Raw genomic sequence first — 17,714 nt, 5'->3', positions numbered from 1 at the left:
AGAATTAAATAAGTCAGAAAGAGAAAAACAGATTAGTGTAATATTGCATGTATATGGAATCTAGAAAAATGGTGTAGATGAACTTGTTCCCAAAGGGGAAATAGAGACACACACATAGAGAACAAATGTAGGGACACCAAGGGGTAAGGGGGAATGGAATTAACTGGGAGATTGGGGTTGACCTATATACACTACTATGTATAAAATAGATAACTAGTGAGAACCTGCTGTATAGCACAGGAAACTCTACTCAGTGCTCTGTGTGTGTGATTAGTCGCTCAGTCATGTCCAGCTCTTTCGACGCCATGAACTGTAATCCACCAGGCTCCTTGGTCCACGGGGATTCTCCAGGTAAGAATATTGGAGTGGGTTGCTATGCCTTCCTTCCGGGGGATCTTCCTAATTCAGGGATCAAATCCGGGTCTCCTGTGTTGCAGGCTGATTCTTTACCATCTGAGGCAGCAGGGAAACCCAGGAACATGAAGTGAGTAGCCTTTCGCTTCTCCAAGGGATCTTCCCAACCCAGGAATTGAACCAAGGTCTCCTGCATTGCAGGTGGATTCTTTACCAGCTGAGCTACCCAGTAAATGTTCTGTGGTGACCTCAATTGGAAGGAAATCTATAAAAGGATATATGTATCACTGATTCACTTTGCTGCACAGCAGAAACTAACACAACATTATAAAGCAACTATATTCCAATAAATTTAAGAAAGAAATATTCATCCCTCCCCCACTTGCAGAAGAGGAACCCAAGGCTTGGAATAGTTCAGGGATGTACCTTGTATCTTAAACTGTGGTGATGGAGGGGCAGGATTTGAACCCCCCGGATTCCAGATCTCACTTCTGTGCTTGTCCTCTTCATCTTCGTATTACTCACTCCCTCTTTTGACCCCTTTGTTGTTGTTCCATCGCTAAGTTATGTCTGACTCTTTGTGACCCTGTGGACTGCAGCATGCCAGGCTTCCCTGTTGTTCGCTACCTCCCAGAGCTTGCTCAAACTCATGTCCATTGAGTCGGTGATGCCATCCAACCAACTCATCCTCTGTCATCCCCTTGTCTTCCTACCTTCAGTCTTTCCCAGCATCAGGGTCTTTTCCTGCATTAATCCTTCATTTTACAGCTACCAGAACGTGGAGCACTCATTCTCTGTGGGCCAATTAGAGTATTGTCTTTAGGATGGCACAGTGTGTGTTTGTTTTCCTATTTATCAAAAAGGGAGGAGAGGAAAAGCAATTTGAATCAACTGCTGATCTCCATGGTGTTTTCCTCTAGGAGAAAATAGATCCCGGTGCCACAGTAACTTTCGTTTGTCATTTCAGTGTCAGCCATCCTGACATCCTCATAGCACATGCTTTTCAATTAGGTCCCCCCTTGCTCTTTAAGGGCTTCCCTTGTGGCTGGTAAAGAATCTGCCTGCAACGTGGGAGACCTGGGTTTGATCCCTGGGTTGGGAAGATCCCCTGGAGAAGGGAAAGGCTACCCACTCCAGTATTCTGGCCTGGAGAATCCCATGGGCTGTATAGACCATGGGGTCACAAAGAGTTGGACACAGCTGAGACTGAGCAACTTTCACTTCACTCTTGCTTTTTAAAATGCTAGTTTATGTTGGTCATGAAAGAGGCTGGGAACACTTAGCCATGGCCACGCTTTACCACCTTTTTTTACAATGTTGGTGATAAAGTTATAAGCTACTTCACTAACCAAGCTCCCAGGGGAAAAAGCCTCAAAAGATCTACTTTGATGAAAAGAAAGAACTTAAAAATGTGCAGAATACAGTCCATTAGGACAAGTCTTCAGGAATGCCATTTGCCAGCCTCTGCCCCCAGGAGAAGTACGTTAATATAGAGCTTTTGGAAGCAAATAAGAAAAGCAAAAGGGAAGGTGAAAGCCATGGAATATGGAAGCAGCTGGAGACAAAGTTTACAAACCTCACTGAGGTTGGTTCTAAGAAGGACCCCTCTGGAGTCTAAAGTACTTTGGCACCTGATGCAAAGAACTGACTCATTGGAAAAGACCCTGCTGCTGGGAAAGATTGAAGGCAGGAGGAGAAGGAGGCAACAGAGGATGAGATGGTTGGATGGTATCACCAACGTGATGAGTTTGAGCAAGCTCTGGGAATTGGTGATGGACAAGGAGGCCTGGTTTGCCACAGTCCATGGGGTCACAAACGGTCTGACACGACTGAGTGACTGAACTGAACTGAAAGTTCTAAAACATCCATAAATGATATTGTCAGAACACCACTGATCAGAATGGCTGTCAGTCTTAAGGAAAGATATAAAACACTTTGTCTTCTCATCTTGTAAATTATTTTAGCCCACCGCTGAACAAGGTGATTCTATTAGCACCACCCTCGTGCCACATAAGCTGTGGTCCTGGAATCCTGCAAAGCCTTGACCCTGATAACACAACGCTATTGTCTGAAATTCATGTGTTTTCTGCCCCCTCGGTACTGCTACTCGTATATGGGCACAACACGGGTTATCTGTGCTTTCAACTTCAGTTTCCATTTTATCCACCTGCAAAACAAGGAATATGTCTCTTCTCTCCCTTGATGTCCTTTGGGTCAGTTTTATAAGAAAAAGAAGAATTACTTTGCAGCTTCCAAATACCAAGAAAGTGCAAAGAAAGCCTGAAGGCAATTGAATCTGGCAGCCAGAGGAGCTGCTGGGCACAGTAGTACAAGATAACTAGATGATGTCACCGGAATTTGTCAGTGTAAATACTGATTTGGCTCCCTTTGCCAACATTTCCTCAGTTTTGAAAACATTCACTGCTTCTTTCTTGCTATTCTTTTGCTTTATATGGTAAGATATTATTCCTGGATAGGCCTCAAGAAAGGGTAGCAATTTCACAAGTATGGGATATTGTTGGTTCTCTATTTGATTTTGTAGTTTTCATTGTGAGAGCTTGTGTATCAAATACCTGAGATAAAAAATTTCTGTGACCATCATCTAATATGTCTCTGATTATCTAACATATAGAAAAAAAAGCCACTTTTTAAATTGCAGCTGGTTTTCCATGGCCACACATTTAATGTATAGACTGTTTGAATTGAAGCAGTTACTGTCAAAAATGTTTTCTTGAGATTTAATTCGTGTAAAATTTATTTTGCTCTAGTTTCACATATTCATCTTATGCTTGTCTCACTACATGTACAGCGACAGAGAGTGGGACCCTAAATTGGCCCCTTTAAACTTCATCTCCCCATGCTAAGCAGCTTGGTGGAAGTGAAAGCAATTCAGAATGATCTGGAGACCTACTCTCCTTATCTTTCTTTTCATCATTTGCTGTTTGCTAACCTGAGATTTGAAAAGATTACATTAAAAACAAAAGAGGCACTTCTACAAATGTTATTAAGTACCAAGGGGCAGAGTTGACACATTTATAAAACACATTTTCGGTCCTAAGAAAATAAATATAAAACACATTTTCCCTGTTCTTCCCATTTATTCTACCGGCTTTCTAGTCCTGTTTTGACTTTCCCCCCATCATTTCTGCTGATCTCTTTTTTTGTGCCATCCTTTGAAGCACAGGTGGCCTTTTTCAGGGTCCCTTTAAAAAAAAAACAAAAAAACTTTTAAGGCTAGAAATGGGTAAAAATTAGGAAAAAATTTAAAAGAGGGCTAGTCCAGGCAGCCAACATTCCACTATTAAGTATAATCTGTTCTTGAAGAGTAATATTTGGGCTTCATCTTACATTTAATTACTAATTTAGTAAACATTAATTGAAGGGAAAAGTAAGCAGTCTTAGGTTGAAAATTCAAATATTGGTATTAAGTTTTGCCCTGGTTAATTCTATTCTGTGATATAATAGAAATAGGTGATTCTAACCAGAACAACAATAGATCCGTATATATTTGGCCTTGTTCTCTGAGTCTTATTATAGTTTATATATTAAAGGCAGTAATGATATTTACTTTACAAGAATATGTGGTGAGAATTTAACCACTTTGTCCACACCCATCAGAGTTCTGGGAGGAAACAAAGTAAAGCCCAGCCAATATTTCTCATTCAGTAGTCTGGGAGTGGGGCCCAGAAATTTGTATGTTAAAAACAGACACAGGTAATTCTGATGTGTAGCCTAGTTTGAGGAACACTGTCCTAAGGGATATACTATTGGTTCAAAAAATAGAATCTTTAGAGTTCATTTTGTAAAAAAATGATACAAAAGTGTGCTTGCTATATGCCATTGAACTATAAATACTAAAGATTTATTGGTATAGTTGTTAATAAGTATTTCAACTTTAAGCTGATTTTGAGGACAGTAAGAGGACAATTGTCTTTACAGATTTATGCCTACAAAACAGCAGAATATGAAACATACACATTTATCGTCCTTTAGCCTCCTACTTTGGAAAAATATATCTTCTGTTTCTGCAGTTGTAAGACCATAGAAATCTCTGAATATATGTCTCTAAAAGAAAAGGTTGAAGGACCAACCAATTACTCCTTTTCCTAATATCTAGATACTGTATAGTAAATCAGTGCTCTGGTACATGGAAAAGAATAGTGACCTAAAAGAGAGCAGATATTCCCCCCCAAAAGTTCTTAACCTATTCCCATGGTGACATCCAAGAAAGGTGTTTTCTAGGAGACTCTGATTCAAGGGACTTCATCATTGGATCAGAACTATTTATGTGTATTTGAAGGGTAGAGCATATTTAGCAATTTTCTGTCCACTCTTGAGTATACCCTGCACTTTTGAATTGTGTTGTATAGTCCATGTGAAAAACAAATGCCAACTGCTATCCAAGCTGCAGAATTGGAGACTGTCTTATGATTTCAAATTGCTCTTATTTTTGTAACTTGGGGCTTTTATACAGAATGGTCTTTGAAGAAATATAAAAAGTGAAAGACTATATAAATTTTCTTGCCAGGAGTTGACAAACTATGGCCCACTGACCAAATCTGGGCCAATGCCTATAAACAAAGTTTGATTGGACAGCCACTCATTTGTTTCTGTACTGTCTTTGTCCGTTTTTGTACTATAACAGCAGAGCCAAGTAGTTGCAACAAAGACTATATGGCTCTTAAGGCCTAAAATATTTGTCATTGAGTCCTTTACAGAAAATGTTTGCTGACCTGTGGATCTAGACTAATTCTATGTCATTTAATCTCATGATGGTGGTTAAACTCAAGGACTGAGATAGGTTAGGTTTTTAACTTAACTGAAACCTCATTCAAAAAGGATCTGATGGTTTATAGGCAAACATATAATAATAAGATTACTAAGATGGAAATATAAATGTAGGGCTCAAACTGGATATTCCTCTTAGCTACCATAATTTGAACTTAATTTTGGCTTGAGCTGCCAAGTACCCAGCTTGGCAACAGGGGAAAGAATAGAGAGAGGTTTTGCTCTCGGGAAGAAGGGGACACTGTAGTGCCTCCCCTTAATCTCTGACACGTCCAGATAGTACATTTAAAACAACTTTTTCAAAAGGATTACTAAGTTGATGATGTTATGTACGGTCAAGGGCCAGAGCAACATTTGTATTGCAGATGAAGTGGATGTGAGCTGAGAGTGTGACATGACAACATGACATAATGAAAGCATCTCTAAGAAGGGATAGAATTAATACTGTGATAAATAGTATTTATCGATATTTGTATCAATACATTTGCTATATTGTGTTATAGAGATGATACTTTAAATAATATTGCTACAGCTTTCCCCCCCACTAAGAAGGACACTGTAATTTTCCCAGCTGTGTTCTTGGGATGTACTATTAAAGACACAGTTAGCAGAGCGAGATGTTACTACTACTTAATGTTGTGGAAAATGTATTAAAAAAAGGAAAAGCCCATTTCCTTCCCTGTTTATAATTTCATAGTTTCTTCCCTCCCATAAATTTATTTACATTCACCTGCACTCTTAAAAATGTCCAACACATCCATGTATCATTTGAAATTTCGTCTCATTTTGAATGTTTATTTATAATGGCTACTTGCCAAAAGCTGTTTCTGCTGGTTGTGTGGAAAAGAAACAAGTACTGCAGATCAATCTTAACTTTCGTAATGGAAAATGTATTTCAGATTTTTTTTTAGTTTATTTGTATTCCAAAAGAATCCATAAGGAAGTTGAGATTTCAATTAGGTAAGAAGAGCTTAACCACAATAATTGCTTTCTTAGGGAGGGTAGTGGACTGTGGTAATTAAAGACAATAAGCTGTGGAGTAAGACTGAACCTGGGTTGGACTCCCTGGTGTTATCTTTAATGGTTACACTACCCTGGGCAAGTTGGCCTCTCAAAGCCCTCCTTTTTCTCTTCTGAAAAGGATTGTTTTGAGATTGTTCTGAGAATGGCATGTGGTAGGCACTCCAAAAATGGGAGATAATATTGCTACTGCTGCCAGGAACTAGATACAGAAAGGAGATGGTGAAGATTCTTTTGTGGAGAGGTGCGTTAAAGGGGGGATTTCCCTGATGGCTCAGTGATAAAGAATCTGCCTGCAATGCAGGAGACATGGGTTCGATCCCTGGTCAGGAAGATCCCCTGGAGAAGGAAATGGCAACCCACTCCAGTATCCTTGACTGGGAAATCCCTTGGACAGAGGAACCTCATGGGCTACAGTCCATAGGGTTGCAAAGAGTCGGACACAACTTAACCAGTAGCAGAAGGGTGCTGCTACTGGAAATTTTGCATTAAAATCTCCCTATTAAGTCCTATTCTTTTCAAGTCTCCTTCCCAATTTAATATTTTTTCATAAACGATCTGGGTTGTTAACCCTCCTAAAATTCTGACACACGGTCTCCTGGATCATTTCATTAGGAAAAACAACTTCACTTCTAAAAAAATGTATCAGCTCCTTGAGATCAGGAGCCCTGTCTGCTCACCTCATCACATAGAACTATGCCCTCCACATAGGGGCACACAATAAATATTTATTAGAATACATAAATAAATGAAGATGAAATAGTACAGTTGAGCCCTTTAAATAGTGAACTACCTTAGCCTTTCACATTAAAACTTAATTCTTCAGCCTTTCATTTTTGTGTAACTTTAAAGGAACATTGATATTCTACTCATGCTCAAATCTGCTCATATAACAAAAATAATGCAACCACAAATGTGGTAGGAGATAAAGCTAATATTTTATACATCAAACAATTCTAGACTGTTGAGGCTTTTAATGCCCTTCCTTGGATTTCAAGACTCTTCTGACACATTTAGCGGTGTTCCTCAACCTGTTGTTTTTGCAGGAAGGGCAGATGTGTTTAGTTCTAAACACCTGCAGGCTCAGGTGCCTTGAGATTTTCACATAAATGTACTTAGCAGAGACTGGAGGTCAGGCAGGAGATGTAGATGTGCAGGCTATCTGCTTAGAAGTGATAACTGATTCATTGAAGGTTTAATATTCCATAAAACAGAGGAACACACAGAGTTACTTAAAGCTGCTCTCGAGTAAAGGACACAGAAAAGTAAGCTTATAGCTTTTGCTGCTCATGACTGTAGAGAGCATTAAAGGTGAAAACCCCTATCATGTCATTTAGGTCTGTCGGTGAGTTCTTAGCATTGGGTGAAACATTCACTTCTAGTCCCTTGCTTTGAAAAACATGTCATATGACCCAAGATTTTTATAGCTTGTACCTCTTTAAAGGAAAAGAAAGTCACCATCAAATTCTCTTTCCTAGCATCCAGGTACTATTTAGTAAATCATTGTTTTAGTTCATAGAATGAATAATGGCCTAAGAGAGAATAAATATTTTCCAAAAGTTTTAAGCTTGCACCCAGGGTAGAGTCTAAGTAATATGTAGTTCGGGAGACTCTGACGCAGAGTATATTTTATCTTTGGCTTGGAATTATTTATGTATACTTGAGGAGGCATATTTCTACAGTTGCCGTACAAACCAAGAACTGTAGCAGGAACAAGAAAATAGATTGTTCCAATTGAAAAGACCATTTCTGGGAGGCCTGCAAGTAGTTGGGCCAATATTTTTGTATCCCCACTGTTTAACGGGTCGCTTGAGTACAGGATTTATTTGTAGTAACCCTAGAAGGCCCAGGACCTGTTGAAGGATGAGCATTGTATCAATCAGACTTACCCAGCAATGGAATAGCCCAGCTCAAAAAGTAGGAAGTTTTGATGGAATAAGAGCAAAGCAGGAATGCTGCAGAGGGCTTGCTTTATCACTCAGGAGAATGCATAAAATCAGCATCAAAGCCTTTTTCAAATCTGCAGTTTGGGGATGAGTTCTTACACACAAAATCAGAGGAAGCAGGACAATATATTTTTTTTAATTGAGTATAATTGTTTTACAATGTTGTGTTAGTTTCTGTTGTACAACAACATGAATCAGGTAATATGTATACCTATATCCCCTCCCTCTTGAGCCTCCCTCCCACACCCCCCCCAATCCCACCCCTCTGGGTCATCACAGAGCACCAGGCTGAGCTCCTGCGCTATACAGCAGCTTCCCACTAGCCATCTGTCTTACACATTGTAATAGTGTACATGTTTCAATGCTACTGTCTCGATTCTTCCCTATTCTAGGTTATCCCTATTGGATCATTCCCTGGAATGCTATTCTCTTCAACCCCCTCCTTTCCCTCTGTGTCCACAAGTCAAGACAAGATTTGAAACCTCTATTATTCTAGAATTCCTTTTCTTTAGTCTTTGCCTTTAGTGTCCTGTCCTCTGGCAGAAGAGAGGAGCAGGAAGCTAAGATGGAGCGAAGAAATGTGGACCCGAAGGCCGAACTGGAAGTGGTCCCTTTAGGCTGGGGGTGCAGGTTGATAGCAGACGCTTCTTCTGATCCTTTACAATTTGAGAGCCTAATGAACTCATTCCTTTTCCCCTCCAGCCCCATACCAGCACCCCTGCTGCCTTCCTGAGTTTAACATGCACTAGGACTGTTCAGCAGGAAGACAGAAGAGGAAAGGTCACATTTGAAAGGCACAGTGTTTCGCTTTGTCGGTATTTTGCCTGGAACGCACTTGACATACGTTTTTTATTAGGCAAGTAATAGGTTTTGGACGGTGTCAGAAGTGCTTCTGTGCCCTGAGTTAATCAAACTAGAAAAGAAAAGAAACTGAATCAAAGAAATGGCATAGGGCCGCACCGTTCTATTTTATTGCATTATGACACATGGTAATTGTGTGTTCGGGTTTATTGTTATTTTCCTCATCGCTCATAGAATTACTGATGTATTTACTCCCAAACAGAATGTGTTCCTTAATTGGCAAGGGAGCGCTCAAGGAATGTTTATTTAACCTTAACTTGGTTGAATTGTTTATACTACAGGGACCTGAGTTCAATTTACTTTAGTTTTGGGGGGGAAAAAAAAAACTTTCTTATTTATAGAAGCTGAGTTATGAGTGATCTCCCCACTCTGATGTTTCCTTTACCCTCCAGTGTGCAAAGGGAACAAAAAGCCACTGTCTCATTTTTACTCCAAAGAAACTAAACTACTTCCTTAAGTGGGTTAGTTCTCTCAACTGAAAATGGTAACCAGATGTTTACTGAAATCCCTAGCATTTCTCCTTCAAGCCTAGTTTCTTTCTAATTGTTTGATCTTTTTAAGTTTCATAGAAACCAGATTGGATATTTGAGTTTTCCGTAGCTGGGAAATGTTTAATGCCGCTTTGAAGATCCTTTGTACTATTACTTTAAATGCACTTTCTTCTGCTTCCACTTTTTAAAAAAGATGCAGCGTGGAACTTTTATCAGGTAATTTATTACAGGTCCTTGTTCACTTCATATTTCTTTAGAGTTGAAAATACTGGGGGATTTTTTGTTTGTTTGAAAATTTAGAATTTTTTGTTTGATTTTGCCACAGACTAAACTGTGCTTTAAATGACAGATTGAATTTGTAAAAACAAATATTTGTATCATATTTAGATGGAGAAAGACTCCAGGAAGGAAAACAAACTCCTTCATATGGGACCTTTCAAGAGACAGAATGTGTGGATTAATTTAAGGGAATTTGGAGACTTCAGACATAATGTGTTCTATGCTAGTGCATTAGCAGATTTAGCTGCTTGAAATATTTTAGACCTTGTCCTCAAACTGGTAGGAGTTTGGGAGCATCTAACCAGATTTTCAGGACTGCCTCTCAATTTTTATATCACTTTTACTTTCTACTCTCATTGTTACAAATACTGTTGAAACATCCCAAGTCACTTCCTCTTTAATTACTGTTTCCCTCTGGATATCCGGTATGGTTTCTATCTTATTTTTAGCTAAAGTTACTTCCTCTTAACAGCTTCTCTTTGCAGAAGTCAAAACCACAGTTTGGGAAACAAAGACTTAAGGGAAAGGAGATTTTTTTCCCCCCTTTGGTTCTCTCTCTCTATTTAATCCTCAATAATCAGACTTGCACCACACCACACTCTACCTCCCCAAATTATCCTTTCAGAATTTGCCAAAAAACTCCATTTTGTTACAAATCCAGCCACTATATTTATGATTGCAATATTTTTGCTAGAAGAGCAGATTTGAGCATGAGTAGAATATAAACTAAGCTTTAATATAAATTCACTGAGATAATTTCTTAATGTCCTTGATCTTACTTTAGCAGAGTTTTCCAAACTTGGTGAAATGTAGGAACCAGTGGAATAAACCCTTGTCCTAGTACTGAATGGGTGTTATAGCGTCCACCATTTTCTTACAAACGCTTTTCTCTCTTCAGTTCAGTTCAGTTCAGTTCAGTCGCTCAGTAGTGTCTGACTGCAACCTCATGAACCACAGCACACCAGGCCTCCCTGTCCATCACCAACTCCCAGAGTCCACCCAAACCCATGTCCATTGTGTCGGTGATGCCATCCAACCCTCTCATCCTCTGTCATCCCCTTCTCCTCCTGCCGTCAATATTTCCCAGCATCAGGGTCTTTTCAAATGAGTCAGCTCTCTGCATCAGGTGGCCAAAGTATCGGAGTTTCAGCTTCAACATTAGTCCCTCCAATGAACACCCAGGACTGATCTCCTTTAGGATGGACTGGTTGGATCTCCCTGCAGTCCAAGGGACTCTCAAGAGTCTTCTTCAACACCACAGTTCAAATGCATCAATTCTTCAGCACTCAGCTTTCTTTATAAACCACTGGAAAAACCATAGCCTTGACTAGATGGACATTTGTTGGCAAAGTAACGTCTCTGCTTTTTAATATGCTGTCTAGGTTGGTCATTACTTTCCTTCCAAGGAGTAAGCGTCTTTTAATTTCATGGCTGCAGTCACCATCTGCAGTGATTTTGGAGCCCAGAAAAATAAAGTCAGCCACTGTTTCCTCTGTTTCCCCATCTATTTCCCATGAAGTGATGGGACCAGATGCCATGATCCTAGTTTTCTGGATTGAGCTTTAAGCCAACTTTTTCACTCTCCTCTTTCACTTTCATCAAGAGGCTTTTTAGTTCCTCTTCACTTTCTGCCATAAGGGTGGTGTCATCTGCATATCTGAGGTTATTAATATTTCTCCCGGCGATCTTGATTCCACCTTCTGCTTCCTCCAGCCCAGCGTTTCTCATGATGTACTCTGCATATAAGTTAAATAAGCTGGGTGACAATATATAGCCTTGACGTACTCCTTTTCCTATTTGGAACCAGTCTGTTGTTTTATGTTCAGTTCTAATTGTTGCTTCCTGACCTGTATACATGTTTCTCAAGAGGCAGGTCAGGTGGTTTGGTATTCCCATCTCTTAATTTCCTTAATTGTGCCTTTCCTGCTTCTCCCACCTTCCTTTCCCATCCTTCCTTATGTTCTTCTTCCAGATGAGAGCTTTCTCCAAGATGTTTATCCCTAGTCCTCTTATTTTCCACGTGGCTTGATACTCCCCCAGGAAACGTTTCTACTCTATGGATTGAACAACGCATCTGGGAAACAAATTAGCAGCTGCTGGAGGCTGGGGTTGGTGGTCAAAGGGGACAAATTGCCAGTCATAAATAAATTCTGGAGATGTATTATATAGCATGGTAACTGTAGTTAGTGTAGTAGTAATGTTAGTCACTCAGTGGTGTCGAACTCTTTCCGACCCCATAGACTGTAGTCCACCAGGCTCTTCTGTCCATAGAATTCTCCAGGCAAGAGTGCTGGAGTAGGTTGCCATTCCCTTCTTCAGAGGATATTCCTGACCCAGGGATCAAACCCGGGCCTCCTGCATTGCAGGCAGATTCTTTACCATCTAAGCTATGGTGACTATACTTAATAATACTATACTGTATAGTTGAAAGTTGTTAAGACAGTATATTGTAAAGGTTCTCATTACCAAAAAGAAAAAAGTATAATTCTGTGTGTGGTAACAGATCTCAATTAGATTTATTGTGGTTATTATTATTCAATATGCACACACGTGCACATACACACACACTATAAATACATATATATGGCTTCCTGGTAGCTCAGCTGGTAAAGACTCTGCTTACACTGTGGGAGACCTGAGTTCGATCTCTGGGTTGGGAAGATCCCCTGGAGAAGGGAATGGCTACCCACTCCAATATTCTGGCCTGGAAAATTCAATGGACTGTATAGTCCATGGGGTTGCAAAGAGTCAGACTCAACTGAGCAACTTTTACTATATATGTATCAGGAAGTTCAGTCATTCAGTTGTGTCCAACTCTTTGTGACCCCATGGACTGCAGCATGCCAGGCTTCCCTGTCCATCACAAACTCCTGGAGCTTGCTCAAACTTATGTCCTTCAAGTCTGTGATGCCATCCAACCATCTCATCCTCTGTCTCCCCTTCTCCTGCCTTCAATCTTTCCCAGCATCAGGGCCTTTTCCAATGGATCAATTCTTCGCATCAGCTGGCCAAAGTATTAGAGTTTCAGCTTCAGCATGTCTTTCCAATGAATATTCAAGACTGATTTCCTTTAGGATGGACTGGTTGGATCTCTTTGCAGTCCAAGGGACTCTCAAGAGTCTTCTCCAACACCACAGTTCAAAAGCATCAATTGTTTGGTGCTTGGCCTTCTTTATAGTCCAACTCTTTCACATCCATACATGACTACTGGAAAAACCATAACTTTGACTACACGAACCTTTGTTGGCAAAGTAATGTCTCTGCTTTTTAATAAGCTGTCTTGGTTGGTTATAGCTTTTCTCCCAAGGAGCAAGCATCTTTTAATTTCATGGCTGCAATCACCATCTGCAGTAATTTTGAATGTTGAGTTTTAAGCCAGATTTTTCACTCGCCACTTTCACTTTCATCAAGAGGCTTTTTAGTTCCTCTTCACTTTCTGCCATAAGGGTGCTGTCATCTGCATATCTGAAGTTATTTCTCTCAGCAATCTTGATTCCAGCTTGTGCTTCTTCCAGCTGTGCATTTCACATGATGTACTCTGCATATAAGTTATATAAGCAGGGTGACAATATACAGCTTTAACGTACTCCTTTCCCAATTTGGAAACAGTCTATTGTTCCATGTCTGGTTCTAACTGTTGCTTCTTGACCTGCATATAGATTTCTTAGGAGGCAGGTAAGGTGGTTTCGTATTCCAATCTCTTTCAGAATTTTCCCCAGTGTTCTGTGATCCACAGTCAAAGGCTTTAGCGTAATCAATAAAGCAGAAGTAGATGTTTTTCTGGAATTCTCTTGCTTTTTCTATGATCTAACAGATGTTGGCAATTTGATCTCTGGTTCCTCTGCTTTTTCGAAATCCAGCTTGGACATCTGGAAGTTCACGGTACACACACACACACACACACACACACACATGCTTCCCCAGTGGCTCAGTGATGAAGAATCTGCCTGCAATGCAGGAGGATTCCTTGGGTCAGAAAGATCCCCTGGAGGAGGGCATGGCAACCCACTCCAGTATTCTTGCCTGGAGAATCCTGTGGACAGAGGAGCTTGGCATGCTGCCATCCATAGATTACAAACAGTTGGACACAACTGAAGTGACTAAGCATATAGCATATATATGCTATGTGATATATATATAATAGATATATATGTAGAGAGACAGAGAGAGAATATCATCTTGTATATCCTGAATTAACGTGATGTTAGAAGTCACTTATATCTCAAGAAAGTTTCTCTGGGGATATAACCTAAAAATAATGTTGAATCCTAATCTGTCGCCTATAGGCAGAGTCTTGAGAAAGCATTGATTTTCCTAGTACCTGATAGATGTTTTCATTTGTGTGTCCCAGGGCCTCGATGTGTATAAATAATGGATAATGCATGATGCTTCCATTCTCTGGGAATGTTTTTCTTTTTTTTTGCGGGGGGGGGGGGAATGTTTTTCTAACTAGTAATGCTGACCGTGAGCCCTCAGCCTTGTAGACTCTAAAGCTTATCATCAGATCCTTTCTCTCCTTCAAGGATAACACACAACAGGAACCACACCCTGTGGTGTGCCTTCTCAGCCTTGACTCCACACTCCTTACAGTTTCTATGCCTCTCTTGTGCTATCACAGGAACCGTTACTCTCCCGGATGCTGGTCTCTTCCTTATATTATACATCTTCACCACAGAGACCAGTTTATTTTATTTTATTTTATTTTTTAATGTTTCATTTTGATCTCCAGTATTCCCAATTGTTTTTAAACAAGGTTTATTTATTTATTTATTTTCATTTTCAGATGCATCCTGCAGTATGTGGGATCTTAGTTTCTGACCACATTTCGAACCCATACCCCTTGCATTGGAAGGCAGAGTCTTACACCACCAGGGAAGTCCCGCAAGTGCCAGTTTAATATTCCATAAGCACAGCTCTGCTCCTGTCAGTTCCCTCTGGAGAAGTGTTCAGTGATTTTTATGTCTGCCTAAGCAGAATGCGGGTCAGAAAGCAACAGTTAGAACTGGACGTAGAACAACAGACTGGTTCCAAATAGGAAAAGGAGTACGTCAAGGCTGTATATTGTCACCCTGCTTATTTAACTTCTATGCAGAGTACATCATGAGAAATGCTGGGCTGGAAGAAGCACAAACTGGAATCAAGATTTCCAGGAGAAATATCAATAACCTCAGATATGCAGATGACACCACCCTTATGGCAGAAAGTGAAGAGGAACTAAAAAGCCTCTTGATGAAAGTGAAAGAGGAGAGTGAAAAAGTTGGCTTAAAGCTCAACATTCAGAAAACGAAGATCATGGCATCTGGTCCCATCACTTCATGGGAAATAGATGGGGAAACAGTGGAAACAGTTCAGTTCAGTTCAGTTCAGTCACTCAGTCATGTCCGACTCTTTGCGACCCCATGAATTGCAGCATGCTAGGCCTCCCTATCCATTACCAACTCCCGGAGTTCACTCAGACTCGCGTCCATCGAGTCAGTGATGCCATCCAACCATCTCATCCTCTGTCATCCCCTTCTCCTCCTGCCCCCAATTCCTCCCAGCATCAGAGTCTTTTCCAATGAGTCAACTCTTGCATGAGGTGGCCAAAGTACTGATAAATAAAGTACTAATAAATAAAATTTCAGCTTTAGCATCATTCCTTCCAAAGAAATCCCAGGGCTGATCTCCTTCAGAATGGATTGGTTGGACCTCCTTGCAGTCCAAGGGACTCTCAAGAGTCTTCTCCAACATCACAGTTCAAAAGCATCAATTCTTCGGCCCTCAGCCTTCTTCACAGTCCAACTCTCACATCCATACATGACCATAGGAAAAACCATAGCCTTGACTAGACGGACCTTAGTCGGCAAAGTAATGTCTCTGCTTTTGAATATGCTATCTAGGTTGGTCATACTTTTCTTCCAAGGAGTAAGCGTCTTTTAATTTCATGGCTGCAGTCACCATCTGCAGTGATTTTGGAGCCCCCCAAAATAAAGTCTGACACTGTTTCCACTGTTTCTCCATCTATTTCCCATGGAGTGATGGGACCGGATGACATGATCTTCGTTTTCTGAATGTTGAGCTTTAAGCCAACTTTTTCACTCTCCTCTTTTACTTTGATCAAGAGGCTTTTTAGTTCCTCTTCACTTTCTGCCATAAGGGTGGTGTCATCTGCATATCTGAGGTTATTGATATTTCTCCCGGCAATCTTGATTCCAGCTTGTGTGGCTGACTTTATATTTTTGGCTCCAAAATCACTGCAGATGGTGATTGCAGCCATGAAATTAAAAGACACTTACTCCTTGGAAGGAAAGTTATGATAAACCTAGATAGCATATAAAAGAACAGAGACATTACTTTGCCAATAAAGGTCCGTCTAGTCAGGGCTATGGTTTTATCTATTCCTTTTATAATAGTTTATATATGCTAATCTCAAACTCCCAATCCATCCCTCCTTGCCCCCAAACCTGCACCTGCTGTCTGTTCTCTTATGTGTGAGTCTATTTCTACTTTGTAGATAAGTTCATATGTGTCATATTTTACATTATTCATTTAAGTGATATCATATGGTATTTGTCTTTCTGACTTACCTCACTTAGTGTACTAATCTCTAGGTCCATCCATGTTGCTACAAATGACATTATTTTATTCTTTTTTTGTGGCTGAGTAGTATTCCATTGTCTATATGTACCACTTCTTTATCCCTTCATCTGCTGATGGACATTTACATTGTTTCCATATCTTGGCTGTTGTAAACAGCACTGCAGTGAACACAGGGGTGCATATATCTTTTTTGAATTATAGTTTTCTCTGGATATCAGGCATCAGTTTTTTTTTTTAAAGTATCCCAGGGAAGATCCCCTGGAGAAGGGATAGTCTCCCCACTCCAGTATTCTTGAGCTTCCCTTGTGGCTCAGCTTGTAAAGAATCTGCTTGCAATGCAGGAGACCTGGGTTTGATCCCTGGGTTGGGAAGATCCCCCAGAGAAGGGAAAGTCTACCCACTTCAGGATTCTGGGCTAGAGAATTCCATAGACTGTATAGACCATGGGGTTGCAAAGAGTCAGACATGACTGAGCGACTTTCACTTTAAGGTGATATTAATGTATGGGTGGGATGGAGAACCACTTTGATTTACCTACTCACCTCTGCCTGATCCCATGGCAAAGCTTTCTACTTTGCAGTGTTATTTAGACTTGTCTCCTAGAATTTCCTCCTTTCCACCATTTCTTAAAATCCAAATGAATATCTAAATTCACCCATAGTGTCATTTGCTCAGTTTTGTTTCCGACTCTTTGCAACCCCATGGACCATAGCCTGCCAGGCTCCTCTGTCTATGGGCTTCTCCAGGCAAGAACACTGGAGTGGGTTACCATTTCCTACTCCAAAATTAACCCATAAATTCCCATTAAACTCAAAACGGTAATCAAGTTAACTAAGGCCTCATCACTCGTTATTCTTACAACTCTGATGCCTAGATTATACTTGTGTTTTATTTTTTAATAATTTTTGTCTGTTAATCTCATCTCCCCTTCTATACAATAAACTTCTTGTAGGGAGTTTTTTATTCATCTGTTTATTCATTATACTGTGCCTAGGACAGTGTCTTGTGTATACCTAGTAGGTACACAGTTAAATGAATAAGCCATTGAAAAAATAAACCTATATATATATTAATAACAGAGCTGAGTATTTCAGATATTCAAGCATCATTTGCTTCTTTGAAGTTTAGAGAAAAAATAGTGAGTGCTTTATAGGAAATTACTGTTGTAGAGCTAAATGAAATGTGCTTTGGGCTGTGTCTATCAACTGAAGAACGGAACTCACAGGCCCACCGCCTCTAGTGAAAGTTCCCTGTAACCTTGTATCAGCGGGGTCAAGTCAGTGATGTCCATGTTTCCAAAGAAAGATGAATTCTGCTAATAAGTTAATAATAGCCTTTAATAATAATAATAACTCTTTCCAGCTCTTTCACTAAGGAAAAATATGAAAATCATATG

The 17,714-nt window shown here is 40.1% G+C and overlaps 1 protein-coding gene across 6 annotated transcripts in view; it reads left to right on the top strand.

The window, feature by feature from the left end:
• CPED1 (cadherin like and PC-esterase domain containing 1) overlaps positions 1-17,714 on the top strand; it is a 324,765-nt gene that overhangs the window by 38,977 nt on the left and 268,074 nt on the right. The window lies entirely within an intron of this gene.

Source organism: Capra hircus, chromosome 4 (assembly GCF_001704415.2).
Source record: "Capra hircus breed San Clemente chromosome 4, ASM170441v1, whole genome shotgun sequence".
NCBI lineage: Eukaryota > Metazoa > Chordata > Mammalia > Artiodactyla > Bovidae > Capra > Capra hircus.
The sequence above is the reverse complement of the archived record's forward strand: the minus strand, read 5'-3'. Positions and strand labels throughout refer to the sequence as shown.